At 37.7% G+C, this 18,106-nt stretch overlaps 1 protein-coding gene across 2 annotated transcripts in view; it reads left to right on the forward strand.

Moving 5' to 3' along the window:
• Positions 1-824: 824 nt before the first annotated feature.
• LOC124149367 (voltage-dependent calcium channel gamma-5 subunit-like) overlaps positions 825-18,106 on the forward strand; it is an 82,120-nt gene continuing 64,838 nt past the window's right edge. The window contains exon 1 of one of the 2 annotated variants that reach the window (XM_048392718.1): positions 825-1,249. The gene's annotated coding sequence lies outside the window, so the exon portion shown is untranslated. The remainder of the gene's footprint in view (positions 1,250-18,106) is intronic. The other variant, XM_046520904.2, reaches the window with a different exon arrangement.

Here is an 18,106-nt window from a genome sequence, read left to right on the forward strand (position 1 = left end):
TTCATGAACACATGCTCATAACACAGTCGAAATCTTGCAATAGACTCTGCCTTTAGCGGAGAATTCTTTAGACTATGGAAAGGTTTATTTTTTTCTTTTATTAATCAAAGAGTGATGAAACCAAGTGTTCGTAATAAGGTGAGCGTATCCTGCCCCAACAGTGCCACCCGTCACAAACACATGCAAAGCCAAATGAATTGTTCGCCTGAAAACACGGGAACCAATGGCACAAGTCAACACAGGAAATTGCAAGGACATCCTTTGTGTCACTGATACGCCAAATTTGGAAACATTCTCCAGATAGTATCTTAAACCTTTTTTAAAGCTTTACTGTGGCTTTGAATGTTGTTACCTTTAGACCCGTGAAACCGAGAAAATATTATTTATGTAAATAGCACTCTTAATCTTGTATCAACATTTGTAATCTGGTATAGAATGTGTGTCCGTTTGATAGGATGCACGCCGTCATGGCTTGCAGCTTCACAAATCATTTTAGTGGACTGGGCGGATTATAACATCGTCACCCAGAATAACTTCATGACCGTCCGCTTCTGATGTTGTAGATCACTGCGACTGATAATTGTATATCTCACAACCAGTAACATTAAGATACGTCCTAACGCTTGGAACGGTGCCATATACGTTGTCGAAATGTGTTTAAGCTGAACTAATTAAGCGATAAATTGTCGCTGCAGACACACGAGTAGGGGATGAACATCTCTTTGTATGCAGACACACACCCCAAACTTTTGTCTCTTTCATCACATCGGAGGACATTTGCATATTTTCTGTTTTGAAACACCCCTTGCATCGACGGAGAGAAACAGAGATAGCTCGCAGTTTTCCGAGGTGTTTTGTGATGCTAAGAATAGTTTCAAGAACCCCTGGGGTCTGACATGGAATAAACCAAGAGAAAGGGTAGAACCGAGATGTGAGACCATTTTCCATTCTCACCATTTCGTTCCTACAGCAAATGGACGGTTAATTTAATAATCTCCCTTTAACGCCTGTACAGCGAGGAATCTCCCTTAATTGAAAGAAAAAAGCTTCTCAACAAATGAGGAATTCATGGGACTGATCCATACTTGGTGCCAAACTGGTAAAGCCTATTCTTGAACGGGGCATTCCGTTAGCAGAGACGAGATGCGTTGCTAGGAATGGAACAGAAGACGCATGAACACTGAGTTAGAGTACAAAAGGGGATATTTCATCGCTGCTCCTTGTTTTCCGCTCGCGAGTTTTCAGAGAGGTGAGTACTGTCTATGTTGCCTCACTAGAGCCGCGTTACTCCAGTTGATTAATGAGACGTCGTCCGCCCGTGGATGCTGCGCTATTATTGTCCTCAAACGAATAGTCGAGCATGCAGTGATCTTGAAATAGTATTCCCGGTTAGATGAAGAATATGCATTCTGTCTCGAGAAATTATAGGGTTTGCTGAGCTGTATTTATTAAATGTCTCTGTGTTAGTGAAGCGTTGTGTAATGGTATGGCTCTTATTTCAGTCGTACTCGTTATTTCTCATGTCAATGATCTTCAAGTGAACATTAGAGTTTAATCACGGATGTTAATGATGTAGCGAAATCTAGACACGTGTTAATCTGTACATTATCTTCAATGCGTTAGGGCAAACTATATACGCCTATGTATAATCACATGCCTAAAATGAATTTTGCTCGATGGGAGAAATGAATAGTGTAATCTGGGAATATATGATTTACGTTCTGACAAGTAACTGCCTCTTATGGTATCTTTAATGGTCAATGAAGTTTATGCGTTTGACCAAATTCAAGTACAACAACAATATTAGCTGTAAGTATTTCAAGTCTTCTTGAAACCAAATGATTGTGTGATATGTATTGATTATTGACGGCACGGCGAGAGGTTTATAGAAGGCATTTAAGTGCTCAAGAAAGAGCTTACGGGACATGCTGAAGAACGTTACTTGTTCTCAATAGCCTTGTATTGTAAACAAAGTAAAATGAGATCATGAACTGTCTGTAATATCTATTTAGATCGCAGAGCATGCTGATATTCATGTGTTAAGAATGAGTGTTTTCGTTTCATTGAATGTGAATACAAGAGACAAGTCAAAGGCCGTCGTGTCTTCTTGCTCCCTGTGCAACTCTTAACATGTCAGAAAATTGATTAAAAAAATATAGCTATGAAAAGGATCAATACTTTCTGATAATTTTAAACACTACATAAAAGTTGAAGTTGCTTTCATACTCCAAGCATAAGAAATGTTATCAAATGGGAATAGTGATGTGATGTTACCGTTATTCACCAAATAAAGTTTATTTTGTTTAAATGAGTGATTCAGTGAACATGGTTAGTATTGCAGCATTGTGGGTTCATACATCTATTATCCTCATGTGGTATCATGTGGAATATCATAAGGAGTTGATTTAGGTATGTTATTCTTTTAACAGAAATTCTTCGCTGTTAAGAATGGTGGTGGTGGGGGGGGGGGGGGGGGGGGGGGGGTGCAGAGTAATATCTTCTCGATCTTTCTCTTCGACTGTCTAAAGAAGCATAAAGAAGGATATTTCAGTGACATTTCAATGAACGCAAATATTCACCCATCCAATCACTCAATCCCGAAAACCCTCAATCAAACTTAAGAAGTATCTCCCTTATGAATAACCATATCAACTCATTGACCCTGTTCTTCAGTGAAGGTAATTTGTCAATCGTTTTAACGTTTGTATACTTTTTTTTAGCAGTCCGACCTAATTCCTTAACCTTTAAGTTGATCGGGGAAAACATAATTGCAAAGAATCTTGTCTGAATGAAGTGGTATCCCCACTAATAAACCCCCAGTGTCAGTGGAGGGGTTGTTACACATTTGATCTGACAACAACCGATGCATTTCTGTGTATTGTTACTACCGAGATTCGTTACAATCATCCTGTTACATCTCCTTTTTTTATAAGCTAAGTTAATGTAAGGCTGAAATATCACTTAAAACCCATCTTATTAAGTGCCTGTGGAAAACCTCATGTATTGAATTAAAACGAATTATGCATTTCTTAATAGAACACAACACATTCAACTGACGCCTGAACCGTGAATAACTTTGCATAATATTTCTTTAATAATGTGTGAGCGCTTCACAGTGTACAAGTGTGTCTCATCAAGGTATGTGTTCTCCATTAGTCTAAGATACAAAGTGTCAATCGGAGTAAATGGAGTGGCATGTTGTTTTCTACTGCGATGAACTCTGTTAATAGTAAACCATGTGCCATACCAAACATTTTTCTCTCGATATTATATAAGTCCTGAAAAATGCGTTGACAAATATTAATGACAGTTACCCATGGCTATATATATATATGCGCCATTGCTACACTATACTAAAACAGATAAAAGATAAAATAAATGTTTATAAAAAAAACTACTCTAAAATAAGAATCATATAATATCATATCATAATAGGTAAGAGCTAGTGTTAATTGTATTAAATGTTTGTCTGTGAATTGTCTTAAAGTCTGTTTGAATTCATATACATCTATTTACATATTTTCTATCGGATCCACAATCACTACGTTGAGACCAAATACTCCATTCTGGAGCAACCTCTTGCAAACACCTGGTATACTGTATCAAACTCAAACATAACGGTGCAAGAATTATCATGAAGCCTAACCAGACTTGTTAACCTCCGATTGTTATCCCCCCCTTTCCCCATATAGGTAGGACACAGAGACGAAAGTATTAGAATTAGCTTTTTTAGGACATCGTTACTGGACGTTGACATATATATGAAGTGACAAGAACATTGGGTTTGTAAATAGTCTTCATACACCTCCTGTCATCCTCCTTACTGTTATCTACAAGCAAGAAGCACAATTCATCATATTAACCCATTGACTGCTTCATCGATGCAGGACAATTTACATACTTCACATTGTAAACTGGGGAGATTGATTATCAATATAGGAAATATTTTCAAGAACAACTCTTAAGCAAAGGAACACACAATCTTACACAGTCTTGTTAGGAACTGATATAAATTGCACTACATTTCAATAAATCACATTCTATTGATGTCATAATGCAAAAATAGGAACAATTACCATTTATTCCAATGTTTGTGTCAATGGGTGCCAAACTGACGGTTGAACGCAGTCGGATAACTAAAACCAATCGATGCAAATTGTTTGCTGATCGCTGTCAGTAGAAGCGAGTCAGGATCATTGACGATAACATGTTGGTTTAATGGTAATAGGACTATGCTCTCTGCTGTACTGGGATGATTGAAATGCAAATGCAGAGTTGGGGCAAGCGGGCTGTAATCTAGTTATCAAATAGCCTTTAGTTTATGACTTCTTAATGCCCATTTAGGCATACCGTATATAGGTCACAATAAGCACAACATGTTCAATATCGAGTTTAAACGTGTTGGTTGGAACCCTGTTTCTGCAATGATAAACCCAGTGCAGATAAATACTCTTAATAAAATACAAGGAACAACCAAATTAAACATTAGTAACACGTAAACAGCTTCATATCAAGATTATTAATTATTATGAGAATGGCCCACAACAACGGTTCATCTGTAGACAGAACGATGTATCTGGTTAAAAAATGTTACATATTGATTAATTTAGTATATATGTTTTCTTTGTGACCTTGGTAGCAGGTCTGCTGATAGTCATCCAATTTCTGTTGTATATTCTATCTTTGGGGGAAACTCTGCGGATTGTTTTCGAACAGCTATTATTTTGTAATTATTTAACACATGTTATCTTTCGAAGGAACTTTTCCAACATCCATTAATCAGTTTTTGCAAGCTGCGTCATCTGTGCCAGGAACACAAATCTCGTCTTAAAAAACTTATCGAACGCATCAGTTCGCCTCAGTACGAGATAAACGATGCCACATTAAGGTAGATTTCAATACTGAAACCGAAAAGGGGATCTCTTAATTCACCCTCAGCAAATCTTAAACAATAAGACGAACTCAGTATGCAGCAAAGACTGCCTGTTAATGCTCACCCCATAGAGTCGGAGAGTCTGACTACGTTGATAATGTAATGAAATTCAGTGTCCCGCCGACTGAACATCAGAGAAAAATGTAATAAAACAACGCTGCAGTCAAATCGAAGGCTTATCAAGATCTCACCTAATTCACTTTACATGTTTCCGTCAGAATTTTTAAGTCCTCCAGCCTGGAACGAAACGACAAAAAACTTTGATTGGAAACTCAAAAGTTTTTCCTTCATCTGAACTTGGAATATAGTTCATTTGGTAAATGTTCTAATTGAGGTTCTTACTCAATAAATGATGTTGTTTGAAATGAGAGGAAGTTTATGTAAAGGTTTTGATGTTTGTAATATAGATACAACTTGGTAGTATTTAGTTTTGTAACTACTGCTGTTCTCTCTATAAGCATGTTCTGTTCTCTCCTTGATCTTCTGTTCTTCTCAATATGACCTTGTTCTGCTGTCTCTTTGACCTTGTCTTGGTCTCTCTATGACATTGTGTTCTCTCTATGACCTTGAGTTGATCTGTTTTGGGCCTTCTTTTGTTCTCTCAATAACCTTGTTCTGTCCTCTCTATGACCTAATCCTGTTCTGTTTTTGGCCTTCTTGCATTTGTTCTCTCAATAACCTTGTTCTGTCCTCTCTATGACCTGGTCCTGTTCTGTTTTTGGCCTTCTTGCATTTGTTCTCTCAATAACCTTGTTCTGTCCTCTCTATGACCTTGTCCTGTTCTGTTTTTGGCCTTCTTTCATTTGTTCTCTCAAAAACCTCGTTCTGTCCTCTCTATGACCATGTCCTGTTCTGTTTTTGGCCTTCTTTCATTTGTTCTCTCAATGACTTTGTTCTGGTCTCTTTTTGGTCTCTATGACCTTGTGTTCTCTCAGTGACCTTGTTCTGGTCTCTCGTTGACCTTGTGTTGTTCTCTCTATGGCTTTGCGTTCTCTCTATGATTTTATGTTGTTCTCTCATAGACCTTCTTCTGTCCTCTCTATGACCTTGTACTCTTCTCTCTTAGACCCTCTGTCATTATGACCTTGTGTCTCTTTGACGTCTGTTGTTCTCTCTATTACATTGTGTTCTCTCGAAGGCGCATGCTGTTTTACCACAATATAAACCAGTATGGTTTAAATGTGAATAGGATAAAGGTTGGTGGTCTGGACCATTTCCAACACAATTAGTGGGAGTTGCGCCTATGGGTATAATGCATTCCATGATCGTGTATCTCTGCATTGTGTCATATGCATGCTTGTAACAAACCAGACTAAATTAGTGTATTAATAGCTGCATAGCACCTACATCAAAACAATTCTATTGTTATGAATATAATTCGCAAACGCTACTGTAATTGTATGAAGGGGGGAATATAATATGTTATTAATGTTAAAACGGTTTTCATTCAATGCATCTAAAGCACACATGTTGAAAGTCGTGTTCTTTAAAATCCAGAGCAGGCTTCAGATGGCGATTGATTGAAAATGGCCATTTCCCATGTTTATAGCATTTGTGCTTGAACTACCATGTCATTTGACACAAAGCGATCAAAACCCTTCGCCTGGCGTAAATATATATGTCATCTTAGAGATGTTTAAGTGAAATATGACATGGGTATGTTAACATGGCACATGTGATAAAGTGATTACGCTGTGTTCATATGTAGATTTATGTGGCAATTATGACCATACATCCTAACCAGCATAATCATTAAAGCAGCTTATAAAGGGAAGTTATGCGTTGACAGCAATATCTGGCTTATTGATAACATTGGTTGATAGGAATGGCATTGCCTTTAAATAGACGTTCCTTCTGTGAACACTACTAATGATTATGTAATCATATTGTCGTTATTCGATCACACATCGCAAGATATTGAGGACTGAGTTCACTGAGAGGACAGCACACGGTCATTGAGACAGGCACACAAGGTAAGATAGAGAACAGCACAAGGCCATAGAGAGAACACAAGGTCACTGAGAGAACAACACAAGGTCATGGAGAGAACCTCGGAACCTCGATTGTGATTCTGTGTTAGAATATACAGAATACGCTTGTCGTGGGGTCAACCTCAGTGACTTGTATTGCGTGTCATGTTACCCCGGCGGCGTGGGACGATGCTCATATTATCATCCACTTGACATTTACTTGGTGGAAAACAACCCTCGTCAACAAGCTAGACTTGACATTTCCCTGGTGAGTGAAGATGTTTTTAGTCACACTTAATCTTCAATCTTACCAAAGACTGATCATTCCGCCATTACATTGATGCTATCAAATCAACAAAATAAAGACAAGGGGAGAGGGGTATTGGAAGTTCAATACGTCATTAATACGAGAAAATGAATATATAGAAATGGTGATAGACATTTTAGACGAAACTAAGCGTGAATACGCAGATCCTAAATATGATAATGAAGGTATGAAAAATATCTCTGACGAAAATTTAAATCTTACAATTACTGATTCGTTATTCTTGGAGACAGTTTTTCCTGTTACTTTCATAAATAATATATCATATTCTACAAAGTTGAAAAACTTAGATGATAGAAAATATTAAGAAATAGAAACTGATATATCAGAATAAGAAGGACAAGTAAGAAACGACTTTCAAAACGTTATCGAAACATTGTTATCCAAACGAAAATCTGTCGAAAAATCTGAGTTCGAAAAAATTAAAGAAAAAGAATTTAGAGGAATTCAAATCCGTAATAGAATACAGTGGTACAACGAAGGAGAGAAACCAACTAACTAATTCTGCCAATTTAAAAACTATAATAAAAAACTTATCAATACTATTATTACTGATAAAGGTGAAGAAATAACAGAAAAAACTGATGGTTCTTTAATATTAAAACAACAGAAAAACGTTTGCGAAAACTTATATAAGTCGATAAACGATATTGACGTTGAATATTTAGATTGTTTAAAAGACATTACCTCTCCAACATCAACCTGACTTCGCAGAAAGTATACAGTGTTTCGTGAGTATATATCTCCCTCAATTTGTCACACCCATTTTAGCATAATGTGGTCCTTTTCCTGCGACAGGGATACGAGTGTTAATCGAAGGCAATAGGTTCTGGTTTGATTGGTGGTTAAGAATTATTACGACCATACCTTGACGTCATTATGTTGGCGAAGTGTGACGTAGCTTATGACGTAAAATAGCAATTGATCAATGAGACATAATATGGTGTGTGTAATACTATCAAACTAACTATGCAATATATTATATATCAGATACCGACCTTCTGCTAAAATCGACAAGACAATAACCAGACTCACCATCAATCATCCTCGATTATCCAGGGTATTATATCTCCATTCAATAATGTTAATTGCCCTGCACAAATTCGCCATCGCATTTTGTTTTAATGAGGTCTCAAAACAAGTTATTATCGCGAATGGGTGCAGGATATGCATCATAATAGAATGTAATATGCTCTATTATCGACGGATGATTATAATAAATACACCATAATGAGACATCGAAGGTTCTCCCTTTTTCAGATGTCAACCGCATTGGCAACTACACCTAACTATTGACTGATGTCATTTTAGAGTCGGTACAAATAGAGGAGTATACAACCCACTTGTCATACATTAGTTCTCGTTACATTCACCAGCCCTATCAGTGGGTACTGGCGAGGAGGTACGTAATGACGTTTTAACAGTTCAAGTATATTCATTTTCTATAGCACCTTGATATCTATATCTTGATAACTATCGGGGAATATCTGTACTGAGTTGTTTTGGAAAATTATATACCATGATTCTTAATGGCAGATTAACGTTTTGGTCAGATGCAAGGGGAAACATTTATGAAGAACAGGCAGGATTTAGAGCTGGATATTCCACAATGGACAATGTTTTAATTTTACAAGCTTCAATTACAAAATATCTCTCAAAAAGGGGAGGTAAGTTATATGCATGTTTTGTTGATTTCGCTTAGGCATTGATCTCTGGCGCGTGTTTGGTAAACATGGGTGGGCATCAACGATGGAAAAATCATTAAAAGCCATTCACGAATCAGTTAAAGCTTGTGTACGAACCAATGGCAATAACCTAAGAGTATGTTTGATTGCCCTTTGAGAGTGCGTCAGGGTTGTGATATTAAGCCCATTCTTGTTTTCTTTCTTCATAAATGAATTTGTTCTTGAAATTACCTCAAAATCTAAAAATGGAATCCAGTTATATCTAATAGAAATATTCCTTTTACATTTTGCTGACGATGTTTTCCCTTTTTCTGATTCTATAATTGGTCTTCAACGTCAAATAAATATTTTGGAAAATTATTGTGACAAGTGGTCACTGTCCGTCAATCTAAACAAAACTAAAGTTCTTGTTTTTAAAAGCGGTGGGAAATTATCAAAATTAGAGAACTGGATAAACAAAGATGCACATATAGAGGTAGTCTCATCTTATACTTAACTTGGAATATTGTGTACTAGGACTTTGAGTTGGAATAACTATCTACAATTTACATCTGTTAAAGCTAAGAAAGTGTTGATGTCAACCCTACAAAGTTTGTTAAAATGTGATAATCTGACCCATAATTTATACTTTCAAATTTTTGATACAAAGATAATGCCAATTTTACTTTATGGAACAGAAATATGGGGTTTTAGAAAATATGCGTGTAAACGTGTAATAGTCAGTTGGCAAGGGGTGAAAAACAAGATTTTCGTTCCCACATTTTCCTGTATACCTTAAACCTTTTCTATTGCATAATGGAGGTATCTGTACAAAGTTTCATTGGGTAGTAAGCTTGCATGTGTGTGCGTGAATTTTCAGGGGGTCGAAATTGCATAAATTGAAAGGAAAATGCATAATTTGACAAAATTGGCTGTAACATTTTTATTAAATCATTAAACCATCCAAGTTATGTCTTTGATTACAGGTAATGTGTTCGTTTATCTGAATTTGACAAACATTTTGTTTCATATAACTGATATTCTAATTCTCAGTGCAAACATTGATAAAAATAATGTTTTTTAACTTCATTTTCACATCTTGTGAGTAGGTAAAACACTAATTCTATTGAATTGTGACAATAAAACCACTTTAACTGGAATTACAATCTGCCTGAACCATTGTACTATCCTATACAGAAAACAAAATGAAAATATATTACATTGGGGCTGAGATATTGTATACAATGTTACCTCACCCCCAAAACCAATTTTGACGAAAATTGCTTATTGAGATATGGTGGTAGATTATGTTGATGTAGTGGATGAGTGGGATAATTGCAACAATGCTTAAAAAAAACCAAAATAGTTAACTCAAAATGAAAAATGATGTTTCAAGTTTTTCTGTGAACATCTTTTTTAACCTGTTTTCAAAATCAAGATCTAATATAGTTCTTCAACATGGGCATGTAATATATCATGTGAAAGCATTTTACATTGTCTTTTCAATGATGTACATTTCATTGATCCCCAACAATGAAACATTTTTATTGAATGCTAATTTCTCTAGCGACTTCAACCCATACCCAAATTTAGATTTAAATTGAAATGGACATCGTTTCACTCAAAATTGTACATATACTGCACTTTTGTCTGACCATTTCACAAGTTTATCATTTGAGTGAAGAAACAAACATTAGAATACTTGCAGTATTATGAAGTACTTAAAATAAAATGGGAAATAATGTCACCTCTAGTCACCGTCAGAGTCCGTCTCATCTGGAGAGGTAGGTAAGTTGTTTCTGTGTAGGCATGACATAGCACAACTGCATCCAAGGGAACATCCCATGTTGTTCTTGGTGCAGCTACACCTGGATGAGGAGCATCTGCCTGTTGTGCATTTACAGGTGAGCAGTTGTAGACACAGTGCTGGCATTCGTTTCTGGGTCATTGGGATGGGTTCTATGACATCGTCTGTAGACGTCCACGTATACTCTTCTGGCGATGGAATGTCAGCCTTTCCTTTGTGTGCAGAACACCACGTGATGCAAATGTGCTGATATCTGAGTAGAGGTAGCGTGGTGGGCGTTCCACTAGGTCTCCAACTCTGTGGAACATGTCAGCTGTAAGTGTATTAATGCTAGTTGCAGTCGATGCTGGATTGTACACTTTGATGACAAATGATTCTGTCTTTTTAATAATACTAATAATAATAAGTGCATTTATAATGCGCCAGATTCCATTCACCAAGTGGATGCTCATAGCGCTACACTATTATTACCCCGGTCAATGGATCAGTGAGCACTCGATTTTCATTCTCAGCTCCCTGGGGAGTATACAACCAACCCAAGCTGCCTGGTTAACAGCCACATTACTCAAACAACATTACATTATCTCTTCAAACAACAATTTATATTCGAAGAATATCTAATATCTGTTACAATAAACAAAACTTTGAGTACCGCTAGCGCAGTTCAGATCAGAGCAGGTTATTATGATTTAAAGATCTATAAAGGTATATTAAAAAAGTCTGACAATATCTCTACATCGTGTTACCTTCATGTTATAGAAAACGAGTATCATTTTATGCTTGTGTGTAAACTCTATCTTCAATTAAGAAACAAGTATATCCCAAAGAAGTATACACCTTATCCAAATATCAATTTGTTTTGAATACTCATGTCATCCTCAAATATTACTTTATTACAAGGGACACGGGTGGCCCAGTCGTCTAAGGCGCCGTGATTCGCTGTGCAGAGTTGCGTCCCTTGGGCACGCCAGAAACCTATGATTGTGGGTTCGAATCCCGGTTCGCCCCGATTACGTTTCTAGGTTTGTCAGCACCATACCCGTGCTCGTGGGTTTCACCGAACTGGTAAACGTCTGAGACCTGGATCACTTCGGGCTTTCCTCCCACATTAAGCTGACACGCCGTGATATAACTGGAATACTGTTAAAAGCGGCGTTAAACCCAACTCACTCACTCACTTTATTACAAAATATTGCATTGAACAGACATCATGCATTGTTAGTTAGAAGAAACATGCATACATGTACCTTTAAATACGTTGAACTGTGGGCCTATGGCCTTTCAGTTTGCAATGGATAAACAATTTGATATCTATAGGGACAGAACACTTCAACTTCCTAAAATAACGTATATTATTACTTGCCCGTGAAGAGATCACCCGTTTAATAAACATACAGCTGTATTACACATTGTGTAATACCAAAACGCGTGCTTATGTACTCTCGGAACACGTTTCGGGAACAAATATTGAAAGCTCTCAACATCCCTTGGTTTATTCAACGACACTGCGTGTGGAGTTGATAGATCACTGAAAGGAGCTTATGCACACTCGATGACCCCAGCAACCTTCTTGCTAGGCTGACGTCACATGGCATTGTTTCGCCGATGGATCTTGCAACAAAACTCTACAAATTACGTCATCGGGTATTGTGACGTGATTGTAAACTTAGAGATGCAAGGCCCGTTCCACAAGGCGATCGTATTGTAGCGCAACGACAGTCGTTAGCCTATGTTAAAGTATGTGAGTTGCGATAGTCTTAGCCCTACGATAATTTTGTGTATTCTAAAGGCGGACCGTTGTATGGTATTAAATTCATACGTTTCAACTTTTGACGTGTTTGAAGTATTATTCTGTTAAACTCAATTGGACTATGCCGTGGATCGTGTAGGTGTCGGCCTATTCATACTCAACAGTATAATTAAAAAAACATTATAAATGGCAAGTAATAAATAAAATACTAAACTCGCTCCCGTGTAAAACCAATTTTATGAAACTCGTGAATAGTTGTGGTATCTGACTCGCTTTCGCTCGTCAGATACCACAACTATTCACGAGTTTCATAATATATGTATTACACGGGAGCTCGTTTAGTATTCTATATTTAAGCCTCAATATTCCAATAATACCAAGCGATTTTCATGGTTTAACCAAAGCATATATACATATATATACGAGAGTCCGTTGTACCATTCAGTCGTAGCATAAACAGTATGTATCACTATAACCTTTAGGTGATACCAGTGTTCTCAAAGCCATGCAGAGTTTCATGAAGTGGGTAAGCGCAGGATTTCTCTGATTTTACCATCGTCAGCTCAGGTTAATTCTATGAATAATCCAATAAATCCAAGACATTAGATATTTTGATAACTGTAACTCCCATACATATACAATCAGTGCAGGGGGTGTACATGAGGAGGGTCATCAGATCCTGCAACGTACATTGAAGTGTGGGTTAACATTCCTCAGGTAACAGAGTGCTCCTTCGTAAAACAAATACCATTGCACAGCGATGTTGATATAACAAATCACATTATGTTTGCTTTAGTTGAACAATAAGCTGCGATCACCAATGTAAGAGTAACGTGTTTACTTTCCACATATTTTATTCTCAATAATCACTTAAAAGGGGTCTTTCAGTACCAGATGTGTTTGCACCTCTGGAAGGTACGGAAATCGATAAACCACTTTCGTAATGCGTTTACCAGCTTTGTTATGTGTAATTGAGAACCAGGCTGGACAATTTAATATTCTTAATAGCTTCCATATTCACATGTATTTACGCCGGGATAACAGTATGTAGCACATGTCTCCCAAGTGTCAGGTAGCAAATGAATTACACAAATAACCCAAGGAATTTTTTTAAGTAGGTGATACTTTCAAAGCAACTACTGGCAACATACATCGTGTCATATCTTATCGCATCTTAAGCGCCAAATTACGTCCATATCAACTCTCGTCAATGCTGTATAGATCTTGCAAGAGCCATAAATGTATCTGCTTTCATATCAACACACTTATGAGTTCGCTTCCATATTTTTTATCTTCAGTTGTTGTTGCAATATATATTTGTGATCTCTAGGGAGGGAAACACTTCCACTTGTACTCTGACAATTCCTGCTTTGTTTTCAACCATGTATGTACGGGAGCAGTATACATGATTAATTGATCATTGTATGATTAAATCAGTGTTGATACGTGTTCCACAATCCAACACCGAACAAACTCCTGATAGACCAACCGTAAACACGATTTTATCTCTTTTTAATATAATAAATACTTGATAAACTGTTGTTATTTAAGTGGAAATGATATTGACCACCATGCTGTATGGCACAAACCCTGACACAGTACAACAACGAAAAGAATATTTATTGTCAAAGACATTGAAAATTCAATGTGAAGCAATTAAGAGACCTTGAATCGCATGTTACATGAAACAGTTCATGATGGCAAGGACGGTCGGGTAGCCTTGTGGTTAAAGCGTTCGCTCGCCACACCAAAGACCCGGGTTCGATTCCCGCCATGGGTACAATGTGTGAAGCCAATTTCTGGTGTCCCCCGCCGTGGTATAGCTGGAATATTGCTAAAAGCGGCGTAAAACCATACTCACTCACTCATTCATAATGCCAAACATATAGTTTGCATAATCACAATGTACATATTGTAAAATAGCTTTATTGTTTTAACTGGGCGAATAAGTAACCAAGTGATATATCAGGGCACTGCTGGCAAGTACATTGGAAGTCACGCGATTTATAACGAAGTCCTACTATTTCGTCATGTTAACAAATGACATACAGACAGACAAACAGGGAGACAGACAGATCTTGACTATGAGTCACGCCTCAATTATGTTATATACATACAAAACATATGAATTGTTTACTGTAATGAAGCATAAAAGGACTACGTAAGACCTTTTAGGGTAAAATGAAAGATTAAACAGCTAAAATTGCACATATCAGGACTGCACCTCATAACCAATATTTTTACATTATCTTAGTTTATAACATTGTCAGTAAATTTAGCGAGCAATTAAAAATGACAATTTCTGTACACCTTATATAAAGGTGCAATAAAGCATGCCATTCGTCAATTCGTCAATAAAAACTTGCAATAAAACATTTCATTTAAGGTTGTACTGGGATACCGACTTGTCTCCAGGAAAGGTGCTGTACCACATCTGAAAATGCTACATTCATAACACAAACAATTTTAATCTTAACTCACTTATTTTTATATTTCTTGTTTAGCTGTCATTCCTCTCCACATTATTCTGTCCCTTTTCTTTACTTAATGAATGCATCATGAATGAAACAATTTTATCACCTCACACAACCTCCTATTGCTTACAAATCCTGTCTGGCATGCAGATTCTACTGGTTCATACGGAGCTAAATATACACTTGACTGGGCTTTGTACATTCAGTATCAGACGAGACATGAAATATAATTTGTAATTATATGTGATTGAAATTCTCCTTGGATATTCACTACAGAATAGCTTATACGTGTTATACATACTGGTATGCTTGTTGAGATTAATGGTACAAAATCAAGCGTGAAAGATCTTGTATCACACACAAACCGAAACGGTCCCATTCCCACACTCCATGGTCAATGTGAGTAGCCGGCTACCAACTCCAGAAAGATCGTAAAGTAGCTCCATTATTGTTAACGTGATCTCATGCATCCAATAATATCACTAATACCTACCTGAGTCCATAGACGGATGTTTCAAGACATTCAACATCTTCTCTAATATTTCTGGCGACGTCTCGTGGCTTTTTCTATTAAGCTTAAGCATCCCATACCAAACCCAAACTAGTCACCAGCCAAGCCAAAAGAGTTAACATAGATGTTACCTTAGCTTCTGACATTTCACTACAAAAAAAACATCCTACATGCCAATGCAGGCCCTGTCGAGAGGGTGTGTGTGTATGTGATCACGTGTAAGTGTGGAGACAAATATTGGCGAGATGTTACCCCCAAAGCAAGCAGAATCAAAGACCACAAGACTTTTGTTCCTAAATCCGACCTGAAACCACCCCTCTCGGAACACGTAATCAACCATCCAGACTATATCTCCTGGCAAGACACCAACGTCCTCCACGCAAACATTGATCCCTGGAAAGAAAAGGTAACTTCGTGAAACCATTGAAATCCAGCAAAAGAATTCATCCATTAAGCGTTTAGAGCAGGCACCTTCCCAATAAACACTAATATGTGCTTCAGATGGGCATCACCACAAGTGCAACCACGCACGCAGGCACACAAACATGCACGCAGGTACACAAACATGCACGCAGGCACATCGATGGGAACACCGAGTCTCACTTCTGCACACTGTCATATAGTTACCCTAGTAGTCAGCCCCTTGTTCCCACACCCAGACCCAGACCCATCACTGTGATGTCACTTCAATTCACTAAAATTCACTAAACTTCACTACAATTCACTACAATTCACTACAATTCACAACGACTTCACTACAATTCACTATAATTCACTACAATTCACAACGACTTCACTACAATTCACTAAAATTCACTACAATTTACAACGACTTCACTACAATTCACTACAATTCACTACTTTACTACAATTCACTACGACTTCACTACAATTCACAATGACTTCACTACAAAAAACTACGACTTCACTACAATTCACTACGACTTCACTACAATTCACAACGACTTCACTACAATCTACTACGACTTCACTACAATTCACTTCGACTTCACTACAATTCACTACGACTTCACTACAATTCACAACGACTTCACTACGATTTTCACTACTCCGACACTTCACGGAACCCACAAATCAATGATATTGTCCTATTTCTTCAAACTTACACATGTTCAGCTGTTATAGTATATCCTGGACATATTCTCCTTTTTTGACGTTAAGAATAAATTGTCAATAAAACAGTTGTACATTTTATTGCTTGAAAATCCGTTTTGTTAAAATGTGATCTGCCAGGTCATCCATCCAGGATCTCATACTGGAGCTTGGTTCACTTAGAATAGTCAAAACCACCTCCGTGGTATAGTGGCCCGGAAGAGCAGGGGGTCGGTGGTTCGAGTCCTTGGTCGCGTCATGTCAAAAGACGTTACAAGATGTATTTGCTGTTACCTTGCCTGACGCTCGGCATAAGGGGATAAAAGAAAGTCTGGCCTGCCTGGAGTCATTATACTGTGTCTGAGAGGGGTATCCATGTTAAACTGAGGCATGGTATCTCAGTATTATCAAACCGACAAAAGTCTTGACTAATACAAACTATATAAGTGAAGCAATCTCGAACGCGACGTTAACCCCCATTTCATATCACCTAGTTTATTAGCAGCACCTGGAGTGATTTGAGGTTTTGTAGGAAGTTGAGCGCCGTCACCTCCTCTCCCTTTTTCTTGCGTTTATTATACAAACTAACTTAAGACTATTGACATGAGAGGGCATCCTTTCACTGACTTCTTACAATAGCCTATTTTCAGAAATAGAAATTCACTTACAGTTACACCTCCGTGATGGGCCCTACGTCAGCGTTCATATGGTTACATCACTGTCAGTTTGGGTTCCCTGTCTCGGCATGGAAGTTGACAAATCCCATATCAATTGCATATCTATTATAATCATATTTTAGATATGTGCATAAAGATTCAGAGTGACAAGACACTCTCCACAAGACAGTATGACAAGAGGGATGACTTCATCTTTCCAATAGTCAACTTTCCCTTCAGGTCGAGCAGTATTCCAGCAGCTCCAGCCTTTGGTGTTTACATTTCACAACTTTTGAGATACAATCGAGCATACTTTTTCTACCAATACTTCAAAGAGCGTCATACGACTCTTGCTGTTTTATGGTTGACGTGTGGAGGACATTTCAAAATTTGAGGCATTAGTGACAAACATTATGTCCGAAGCAATTCCCTATTTTGACTTGTACCACATGTTCCCGTGTTTGTTTGTGTGTTTTTTCAGGTGAACAATTATCTCGCCTTTGCATGTGTTTGTGACGGGTGCCACCGGAGGGGCAGGATACGCTCACCTTTTCGCGAACACCTGGTATCATCACTATTTGAAAGTGATTCACAAACACATGCACATGATATAGTCGGAATCGTACAATCGACTTTTAGAGGAGATTTCTCATGAATATGGAAAGGGTTTTGTCGCTTTATTTATATTCAGTATACGATCTTAATGTCAGGAACAAAAACTGATGTCGCCACAACTTCCCTTTTTTGATTTGGTTACATCCTTACATTGACAGTTAGACGTGGATGAAGAATTGCATGTTTCAGTGCCATCTTTACGCGAACACCTGGTATCATCCCCTTGTGACAAGGAGGCCGCCTCCGTGGTCTAGTGGTAGACCGTCCGCCCGGAGAGCGGTAGGTCCG

This window comes from Haliotis rufescens, unplaced genomic scaffold (assembly GCF_023055435.1).
Source record: "Haliotis rufescens isolate VD_foot unplaced genomic scaffold, xgHalRufe1.0.p SCAF_11, whole genome shotgun sequence".
Lineage (NCBI taxonomy): Eukaryota > Metazoa > Mollusca > Gastropoda > Lepetellida > Haliotidae > Haliotis > Haliotis rufescens.